Raw genomic sequence first — 11,399 nt, 5'->3', positions numbered from 1 at the left:
GCCAACAAGCTCCGTTAACCTAAGGCTGTGTGCACACGCTGCGGATTCACCTGTGGAATTTTCCACGCGGATTTCACTAAATCCGCAGGTAAATCCACAGGTCAAAAGACCTGCAGTTTTCCTGCGGATTGGCCAGTGGTTTTCCCCTGCGGTTTGGCACCAGGACAATGGAATAAGTGTCAAACCGCAGCAGGAAAAAAAAAAATTGACATGTCAATTCTTTCTGCAGATTTAAAACTGCAGCTTTTCCGCGGTGAAAAAAACGCAGCATGTGCACTGCGGATTGTAAATCCCATAGACTTACATTGTACTGTACACTGTCTGCAGGACTGCTGCGGATCCGCAGAGGCCAATCCGCAGCAGAATCCGCAGCGTGTGCACATAGCCTAAAAGTTCTACTATATAGGAAGCATTTTTATGGTCATTCCTAGAAATGTGATAAATTCCAAAACTTTTACTGCTGTAACTTCATGCAAACAGGAAAGTGGTTTCTTGCGTTTTCCTTACACTGTAAGACCTCAGATTGTCCAGATCCGATCCCAATCTAATATTAATCCAGCAGCTGATTGTTCTGCAGCATTTATCGGCCACATTAATGTCAATTACGGATTTTATCCCATTTGTAGCTTGAATTTCTGTAAAGATAGGTTCACCCCATCATTAAGGTTTTTTTTTTATTTACATAATATTGTTCACTTTTAAAATAATAAATCTATTGGCAGGGTTAAATTTTACATTTTATATCATTTTTTATTCTACATTGCCTCCTGTTGATTTATAACCAATAGCCTTTTTTTATATATAGTAAAGTAAATTTATTTTTCTTTCTCCACATGGCAATCAATTCATAGGAGATCCCCAAAACTCTGTCAGAGGGTTAATGTGGGAAGAAGGGGGGGGGGGGGAATGATGATGATGTGTACAGCTGCGTGGACACTTGTACATCTCCCATCCTGAAGAATCACCATCCCCTGGTCACAGCCCCATGTCACTTGCCCAGACCCCCAGCATAGGGGGGACCCTCTGTGTTCCTCACTACCGGGTGCTACATTTCCCACGTCGTTACCACAGGGTGAAATTCTGCAGCTTTTTAAGTGAAATCCATTAATAAAATCAACAGAGCTAATGGGGGACAAAGTGCAGCAATTCCCTTTACTAACTCATATAACGAATCTTAAGTCCAAAAAAAGCCGGATTACTTACCGGTAATGCTCTTTTAACGAGTCCACAACAGCACCCACATGAGTGAAGGATCTGCCCATAGGAACAGGAAACCTACAGAGGTTAAAGGGGTGGTCCTCCTCTCCCCCTCAGCTGTGTTTCAGAGTACGAGAGGAACCGCCAAGAATTAGTTCAAATACTTCTCCACAGTTTTAATATATTGATTAACATCGCTATGATCACCAGTGAGAAAATCATTACTCTATCTGTAATACATCTGACTAAGGGAGGGTAGTGAGTGGGTGCTGTCGTGGACTCATTAAAACAGCATTACCCTTCGCCATGATAGCACCCACATGAGAGATTTGCAGAGAACCGTCACCTGGGTAAGATCACCATGTTGAGGACAGCTCTACTAAAAGCCAAGTCAGATGAAGGCAGATCAAGCCTATAATGATTGTAGAAAGTCGAAGATGTCGACCAGGTTGTGGCCTTACATATAAGGTCAATAGATATGTCTGCCTTCGCCGCCCAGGAGGATGCCATAGCCCGAGCAGAATGCGCCTTTTCTCCTGGAGGATTCTCGCCTTCTGCCGAGTAGGCCAAACAGATGTCATCCCTGATCCATTGGGACAAGGTAGCCTTTGTCACACCGTGACCTTTCCTGTGGCCCTGAAAGGGGACACAGAGCCCTACTCTGCCTTCAGGACCGGGTTCTTTCTATGTAACTCAGGACTGCCCTCATCACATCCAACATGTGAAACTTCTCTTCCTCTGGACTTGACGGACTATCAAAAGGAAGGGAGAAAAATTTCCTGTGATCTATGGTAACTTTTTGCCACTTTAGGGAGGTACAATGGATCTGGCTTGAGTTTTACCCTATCCTGGATTATTAATAGAAGGGAGGGTCTACAGAGAGCCTGGACATCAACTCTTCTGGCAGATGTTAAGGCTTCTAATAGAGCTACTTTGTATGAGATGTTTTTTAGAGAGATGGATTCTAACGGCTCAAAAGGGGGGCCAGTTAGGGCATCAAGGACCAAATTTAGATCCCAAGGAGGCAAGCATAGAATGTGGACCGGGTTGCTTCTCACACGCCTTAATGAATCGTGACACCCATCTATCCCCCGCTATATTAGCGCCATAAAGAGCTTCCAAAGCAGAGACCTGGACCTTTAAAGTATTAACTGATAGGATGGGACCTGGGTCTTTCTGCAAGAATTCTAGGATGGCTCTGGTTGGGACTACCTGGGAGAAGGGTTCCATATAGTACTCTAGAAACTTTCTCCACACCCTGCCATATATTGTAGTTGTAGATTGTTTTCTACTCTGCAGTAGTGTATTGATAAGGTTATTGGAAAAGCCCCTTGATCTTGGCAGCAGCCTCTCAAATTCCATACCGTCAAGTGGAGGCCTTTCACTTGAGGGTGACTGAATGGCCCCTGAGAGAGCAGGTCCTGGTCTGCTGGAAGTATCCAAGGGTTGCATACTGACTGGCTTGGAGACAAGAGAACCAAGGTCTTTTCAGCCAGAAGGGAGCCATGAGGATCACCCTTGCTTTCTCTTCCCTTACCTTCCTGATGACTAGCAGTATTAGCATCATTGGTGTAAAAGCGTATGCTAGGTCAAGTTGCCAGGGAAACAGAACAGAGTCTACCCGCTATGTTTATGGATGCGAACCTCTGTACCTGTGTTTTCCCTGGTAGCAAATAGATCTATTTTTGGGAGTCCCCATAGTTCTAGTATTCTTCTGAATATGCGACATTTGAGACACCATTCTCCCTGGCGAAGCGTATAGCAACTGAGGAAGTTGGCCTTCGTATTTTCATCGCCTTTGATGTGGAGAGCAGTCAGGGACAACAGCTTGATTTCTGCTAAGTCGAAGATATCCCTTGTCGTAGACAGACTTTCTGATCACGTTCCGCCTTGATGATTTAAATACGTGACCACTGTCATATTGTCCGAAAGAATTCTTATGTGGGACCCTCGGAGCTGGGGAAGAAAACAATTCAAAAGCATAATCAACCATTTTTAACTTTCCAATTGGAAGAGCATTCTATTTCAACAGTGTCCCAGAGGCCCTGAGCTAGATTATCTCCCAAATGGGCACCCCACCCATCTGGACTGGCATCAGTGGTAATTATTTTGGAAGGTTTTATAGTCCACGGTACTCCTCTGGACAGTTGATTTTGATTTAGCCAACAGGATAAGGAATCTAGCACCTCCTCAGAAAGGGTGATCTTTCTATCTAGACGTCTCTGACAACAGTGCTGTGTATATAGAACCTCATGCTGTAAGGTTCTGGTATGATATTGAGCCGATTGAACTAATGGAATGCAGATGGTGAGGGGCCCCAGGAGGGACATGGCTTTCCTCCGTGACATGTGACGGCTGTCCCTAGATGACTTGACTTTTGAAATTAGTCAATTTTTTTGGATTCTGGGAGGAGAAACCTCTGACTTAGAGTCCAGGTGTAATCCCAGGAAAAACTGAAGGGTTTCTGGGACCAGTCACCTCCAGCATTACTTTCGTGAAAACTCGAGGCGCCCTCAAGAGGCCGAACGGCATCGCTGCAAACTGAAAATGATGGACTTGACCTGCCAGGTTGACTGCCACCCTGAGGTACTGTTGATGTTCGGCATGTATGGGAAGATGGTAGTAAGCATCTTTCAAGTCTAAATTGAAAAGGATTCACCAAGCTAACTGAGAAGAAAACAAAACAAAAAAAAAAAAAAATCTGATTACACGGATACTCACTTAATGGTGTGAGAAGGAACCCAAGGTCAGAGGTGATACTTGATGTCAGGGATGCTTCACTCTGTTTGGTGATCCGTATATAGGAAAAACTGCTGGATAAAGTAGTAAGAATTTTTAGGATTGTACTGACCAATAGAAAAGGTAGCAAGCTGATACCTGGACAGATGGTACTCACTTGAGTATGTCCAAGTCCAATGGTGAATGATCCCGATGTCAGATTTAGGCAATTATAGATCCAGAATAATCTGATTCTTAACTGGGGATATAGCAATGACAGTAAGAAGTAACAATGACAAGTTTGGCCTGAGGTAGAGATAATAGTTAAGTAACTGGAAGCTGCACTTACTGTGCAATGGTATAAATTGCAGTATTAAATGATGGATTCCTTAAGAGCGCTGCTGGAAGTGAAGCGCTGAATTAAGTTTATAGACGGGTAATTTTACTCAGCTCTCCATCTATAACCTTAATTCAGCGCTTCACTATTTCTTCCTTGGGTCTTTTCAACAAAAGTTGTTTTCAACCACCCCGGTCGTATTATGCAGCTGAGGCATGTATAGACTTGATCCACAGAGACGAACAGGACATCTTCTCTAAACACCAGAGAGGATTATTTCCCACCAAAAATAATATAATATAACACCACTAGAAAGACGAGCTATCAAAACTCTTAGAACAAACAAAAATAAAATTATCAAACCGGCCGATAAGGGCGGGGCGATTGTTATTATGAACCAAGCGGATTACATTAAAGAAATCAATAACCGACTGACACGTCCACAAAAAAAAAAAAAAAAAAAAAAAAAAATCTATTGACCCTACCTCAAGGATCAAAATCGAGATAGATGCAATACTGAACGAATATCTAACATGCAACTGCATCGTCCAAAAAACAGCTTCATTTTTATCCAACCCACACCCAGTTATACCAGTTTTCTATGTCCTTCCAAAAATTCACAAGTCACTCACTAATCCCCCTGGATGCCCCATTGTCGCATCGATGGACTCCATTTTATCAATCTCAGTCTTTTTAGACAAAAAAATTTGACCCCAATGGTTAAAAAGACCAAATCATTCATTCTAGACACGGGCCATTTTATCAGGATCATCAACCAATTCTCTACAGTATCGGCACAATGTTTCCTTGTCACATTGGATGTCAAAAGCCTCTATACCTCGATCAAACATGATCTTGGTATAGAGGCAGTAGCTAACCAATTGCAGACTTCCGAGCTCAACCCACGTTCCCAGCGGTTCATCCTGGACCTCTTAGCCATAGTTCTCAATGAGAACTACTTTGTTTGGTGACCAATTCTTTTTTCAGATCTGTGGCACCGCTATGGGTTCGAACATGGCGCCCGCATATGCCAATCTGTACATGGATGCATTTGAGAAAACTTACATATACAATAATAACTAGTTTCAAAGATACTCCAAATGTTGGCTCCGTTACATAGACGACATTTTTTGTCTATGGGACGGAGCAACTGACACCCTCTCGGCTTTTGTGTCTGAGATCAACAACATTAGACCTGAACTAAGGTTCGTACTCAATTGCGATTCCCAGAGAATTTAGTTTCTTGACACGATAGTCAAAGAATGGACAAGGGGGTCTAGACACAGGCATCTTTGTCAAACCCACCGACTTGAGCAATCTTATTATGCAGCAGTTGTCATCCGAAATCTACTAGAGAAAGTCTGCCTCACTCTCAGTTTCAGAGAATGACTAGAATAGTTTCTGACAAGAGTCTTATTGAAACCCGCTTGGATGAGATGACACTAAAGTTTAGAGAGATTATCCAGTCATAATCCAGATTAAAGAAAAACAGAGGGCTCTGGATCATCATCCTCTCCCTAACCATACCCACAAACCAGAACGGGTCCCGTTTATCCACACTCACCATCCGATTATGCCTATGGACTATAGGGCGATCAACAAACATTGGCCTCGCTTATCTGAATCGTACCCACAGATCGCACCTTTTCGATCACCAGCACTAATGTGCAAACGTAGACCACGCAATATTAGAGACCAACTAGTTAAGGCCGACATTGGCAGCTTTACTAAACAACCTAGCCGGTTATTTCTGGGTACACAGAGTAGGCACATTCCCTTGGTTGGGATGTGCCTGCTGTGCAAATGTCAAAGTCTAGCGACATTGTACATCCACACACAGGAAAGATACAGAGCCAGAGGATTATACACTTGTGATACCAACTTCGTGGTCTACTCAAATGTCCATGTGGCCTCCTCTACATAGGGGAGACCACACAACATATTCGCGATAGAATTTCAAGTCACAAGTTGACTATCAGGTTGGAAAAAAAAAAAAAAAAAAAAAAAAAAAAAAAAAAAAAAAAAAGACATGGCTCCCCCTCCCCCACCATTTTTCTTTGGCGAACCACTCGATTTTGCAATTGTGTTAGCAGGTAATTGAACAGGTACCTAAACCGAGATGAGGGGGTAATCATGTAAGGATCCTCAGGGAATGAGAATACTTTTGGATTCACACATTAGCCCCCAGAGGTCTAAACAGGGAACTAGACTTAAATTTTTGGTTGATGTAATTGTTGGATTCCTGTATTGTAATGTTCTAGTCTGATATCCTTAATGTATACCAGTATCACCATGTTTTTTGGTTTTTGTCCAGTGCCATCATCCTAACCTTTTCTATTCTTTAGATTTAACAGGTAACTACCTGAATCACTCCTCTTTTCAAACCATACATTTGGGTAAGTTCTTTCTCCCTCCCTCCCCCTTTTTTTCTTTGGTTCCGATTTTGGTTTTTACTTTTATTTTTAATTTTAAATTTTTACATTTACTTCTTTTTTTCTATATTTTAATTTCATTCTTTTTATTTTATTTTTATATTTATTTTTCCATCATTTTTGCTAATTTTTATCCCCCCTTTATAGTTTATGTTCTTCAATTTTTTCCCCCCTTTTTTTACATTTACATTGATTGAATATTTTTTCCTATAGGTTGTAGATTCGTGTATTTTCAGTTTATTTGCAATTTCTTCATTTCTTCCATATCAAGCCCCCCCTTCCCCCCCCCTCTTATTGTCCAATTTTTATTCCCGCCTTCCATTTACATACAATTTCCCCTACGTAACCTGAGCCCCTGGTTTTCCATCTCCCAGGATGCAGTATTGGCCTTTTTTACCCTTTAAGCAGAATCCTTAGTAATAACCATTACAGACAGCGTGCGTGCACCGATCTGGCGTTCTGCATAATGACATAGTCCTCTGTTTTGAGCCCTTCACGCATGCGCTAGTCTCTGCTCCAGGACAGCTGATGGGGCGGTGCTCTATCGGCTGTGACGTGTTCACCTAGCGCTATACACAGGGGCGCATGCGCCGACTTCCCTCCCAGCTCCAGCCTCACCGCAGATCTTCTGAGCCCGGAAGTAACAACGCGTGCTTCCGTTACTTGCCACTGCCACCTATATGACGATTATAGCGCCATACCCTTTGTTCCAAGCCTCGTCTTGGATGCCACAAGCCTCACTCGGGACCCTATGACCGCGGATGTGACAGCAAACGGGGGGTTTTAATAGCGCCACAGCCACCACAGCATCCCTTACCAGGTGGACAGGACACATTCCACTAAGCACAAGGTTTATTTATTTTTTTCCTCCTATGGACGCTTCCCCTGACAGACCTGAGGTTCCAGGCTATGCCTCTTGTTAACCCTTGCCCCTACCCACATGTTTATACTTTTCTTTTTCTATAGCTTACCCGGGACTCTCCTCCCATGAACGCTACTTCTATTTTTTTTCTCCTCATAAGGTTAGCGGATGAGTATATTGGCCTGTTCAGCATGCCTAATGACGTTTGGATATGTATTTGCCCATGTTTATTTATCCGAGTGTCTGAAATTTTCCCTACTGCTCGGATGGTATATGACCTTGTGCAATCAGTTGATGTGTTTTTGTGGCAGATCAACCTAGCTAGGTGATCTTTTTGATGTAAATACTGTACACTTGTATATATGAGTAGGGATTAGGCATTTTTAACTTGTGATACTTTTTTTCTATGTGTTCACATGTCTCTGTACAAGCACACTTACATTAATGTATTTATTGTGGCAGTGAGGTTTTGAAAAAGACCAATCGTGGTGGAAACGTCAACTTCAACCTCTTCATACGCAAGCCTTATATGTCACTTTTTCCAATGCACCTGGTGAAGCTTGTTTGAAAGGAAGAAACAAAGAAATACTTGCTGACTCTGCAGCGACTCACCTGCCGAGGCTCCCGCCTTCGGAAGTCTGGGTCACATTATTCAGCCGAATCCTCCCGGATGGCGCTTCAGACCGGGGGGGGGGGGGGGGAAGATTAGAGGATGCATGCAATGGCTCCCCTGTGAAGCCCCTGCTGTTCCCAAGGAGACCACACAGGTGGGTGCAATGGCCCAGGAATCATCTTATGCAGGCATTTCCAGGGATTCCTATAGGACCAGGAAACCAACTGAGGGGGGAGAGGGAGACCGCCCCTTTAATCTCTGTAGGGTTCCTGTTCCTATGGGCAGATCCCTCTCATGTGGGTGCTGTCATGGCAAAGGGTAAAACAGTAGGTATGCGGCACTACACAATGCATAAACCAACCAAGTCAAAAAGGGGATACACAACCAGCAGCACCGGTCTCTGGACTTCTCTTAGGTGGATTATGCGTTTTTAACATGGCCTGACCATTGATCTGGTGGTTCCAGTTACTTGTTCCATATGGAGCTCCCCTGGAATCCTTTCTCCCCCGATATAGTGGGCAGAACTTGAAATGTTACTGCACCCACAGACAGTGTAACAAGGGTTTTTGCACAGGGAGTTGTACCACTGGTAACCTTATTTGAAGCCCTACAACCCCTACATATCCTTTACCTGTTAATGTCACCTTCTTGGCTGCAGTCTCCTGATTTGGAGGCTTTTGCCCTTTAGTTTTTTAAACCGTATAAATTGTTTTTTATGATTGAATAAAACAGTATTTATATCGACTCAATCTGTTTGGAATCGCTTCTTGGTAAAAGGTAATGCCCCATTTAACTTTGTTGATTTAACTAATATAACGCCCCAGTGTTAAGGGGGAAAAGAAGGGAGGACCCCCAGCAATGTCACCATTACGTGTGTCTCCCATGGGACTGATGGGGTTAAAATATGAACAGAATGATTGCACAATATTAGAAGTGAGGATTAGCTATAGCGCTTACCAAATAGCTACATCAGGAACCGGATACCTGGAGCGCTCCCGATAATCAGCTGTTGGGCTGTGTGTTGGGTTCTCCATGCTTGTGTTGTGACTGACACATGCAGCTGTGGCGCCGGACAGCTGATTATCGGGAGCGCTCCAGGTATCCGGGTTTCTGATGCAGCTATTCGCTCATCCTAGTGAGGATTGATGCTTAGAGAAAGGAAAAAGTGACTTCATGATCGGAATAACCAGATTGTAAAGAATCAAAACTGGAATAAGAGGAAGGAAAAATGTCAGAAACTGGGAATACGTGGAGCTCAAGGGTTACCAAAGATCAGTGGAGGAACGGACACCAAATGTGGATTGTTGGGCTGGAGACACCGGAGCTGCCGCCATCTTCATCTCATACAGTGACCGAGATTGTCCACAGTATCGGCCGAGGTGAGAAAGCAGCAGACACCGACACTGAATAATCAGATCTCCTCTAATTATCCAATCACACCTCATTATATGGAGCTGAGGGGTCTGATCAGCCCAACTTGTAACAAGAGATTCAAAAAGGTAGAAACAGATTAATACGAAAGTCACTGATATGGGTAAAAGGGGGGGGGGGGGGATTTAAAGCAAAAATAGAAATTAAAGAAAAAAGGACCATAAGAAAATCCTACATGTAAAAATTAGTGAATTACTTAATCAAAGACATACTGATGGGTAATTTAGATTGTGAGCCCCACTGGGGACAAGGATGATAATGTGTGAAAAAACTGTAAAGCGCTGCGGAATATGATAGTGCTATATAAATAAAGAGGATTTATTACTACTATTCTTGCCACTAATCCAAGTGAAGGAAAATATATAAAAAAAAAAAAAAAAAAAAAAAAAAAAAAAAAAAACACCTCAAAAGTACACATGAAGGAGCATAAAAAAAAGAAATTAAACATGTAAAGAGCGAGTCAAGTTTGAAAGAAAAATGCAAAAAAAAAAAAAACCACGAAGTGACAAATAAGTAGTAGAATAAAAAAAAAACAAAAAACTAGTAAATTACTAGTAAAACCTAGCAATTGTGGAAAAACAGTAAATTACTGAACAAGTCATACAAATAATGATTCTGTAGAAGAATAACTTCTACACCAAAAGTTAAAAAATTATATAGTTTCATTTATTCCAATTTAGAATGTAAAAAAATGGAACTTTATAAAGAATATGGAAAATATAAGTAAATAAAGATCAAATTAAGCATCTCTCCTTTATGAATACATATGAGAACTCAGAGCTGGACCCCCGTATGACCCCAGGAGAGCCCACCCTGGCAGCAGAGATCACTTTGGATCTGACTAATGTCCGGTTATTACACATTTGAAAGGTAAACTTGCCACCTTCAGCAAGAAAACAGCCAAACAAACCACACATGCACGATTTTATCACTAAATACAGTTTAAACATTAATTTTCATAAACCTGAAGTAAAAATGACTTGTAGGTGGCACCACAGTCCCCCAAAGCACACTACCAACACATTTGTAAACATGCACTGCTTTTTCACTGATTACCTTTAAATTGGTGTATCATTTGTGTGTGTGGGGGCGAAGTAAACTTGCCCCCTTCAGCAAAAAAACAGTCAAACAAACCACACATCCACAATTTTATCACTAAATACAGTTTAAACATTAATTTCCATAAACCTGCAGAAAGACTCAATGACCTGCAGGTGGCACCTGAACCGGAAAACATTTTGGCCTCTACCTATCAAACCAATTTATTGTATTACCAATCTACATATATAAATACCTGTCTGTGTTCATCAGCTCATGAAATACATTTACATTTTACCAGCTTTTTTTTTCTGAAATTACCTGCGCCCCCGACAACCAGTGTGTGAAAATTTTGCACCGGCCAAGCTAGTTATATACAATTTATTTTATGTCATCTGGAAATGATTAGTAAAGACGGCAATAATAATAAATTTGTAATATTAGCCTTTTAAAGCAATTCTGTAGATTGTACTCACATCCCATATACTTTCTATTATCCATCTCGGTGGTAAAAGACGCAGATAAATATGAGATGTATACATAGATAATGGTCAGATAGTGATGAGAAATACAAGATATAGATTAATAGATATATATGTGAGATGTAGAGTTAGATACAGACACTGATTATATATTTCCATCTCCTTTTCACATCACTTGATTCCGATTATTCATTGATATCAGATATGTGAGATGTAGCGTTAGATACATAGATAAGTTGATAATCAGTTAAATATGAGATCCATTAATAACTACCAGCTAAATATGAGC

At 41.7% G+C, this 11,399-nt stretch overlaps 1 long non-coding RNA gene across 1 annotated transcript in view; it reads right to left on the bottom strand.

Annotated features, from left to right (window-relative positions):
* Nucleotides 1–795: 795 nt before the first annotated feature.
* The window catches only part of LOC141098791 (uncharacterized), a 203,392-nt gene continuing 192,788 nt past the window's right edge, over nucleotides 796–11,399 (bottom strand). Inside the window, exons 2-4 of the long non-coding RNA XR_012234361.1 lie at nucleotides 4,094–4,174; nucleotides 3,919–4,010; nucleotides 796–3,153 (exon numbers count right to left, since the gene is read on the bottom strand). This is a non-coding gene — a long non-coding RNA (uncharacterized lncRNA). The remainder of the gene's footprint in view (nucleotides 3,154–3,918; nucleotides 4,011–4,093; nucleotides 4,175–11,399) is intronic.

This window comes from Dendrobates tinctorius, unplaced genomic scaffold, assembly GCF_039654945.1.
Source record: "Dendrobates tinctorius isolate UK_male_01 unplaced genomic scaffold, ASM3965494v1 ptg000095l, whole genome shotgun sequence".
In the NCBI taxonomy this organism is placed as follows: domain Eukaryota; kingdom Metazoa; phylum Chordata; class Amphibia; order Anura; family Dendrobatidae; genus Dendrobates; species Dendrobates tinctorius.
This window is presented reverse-complemented; position numbering and strand designations above follow the sequence as displayed.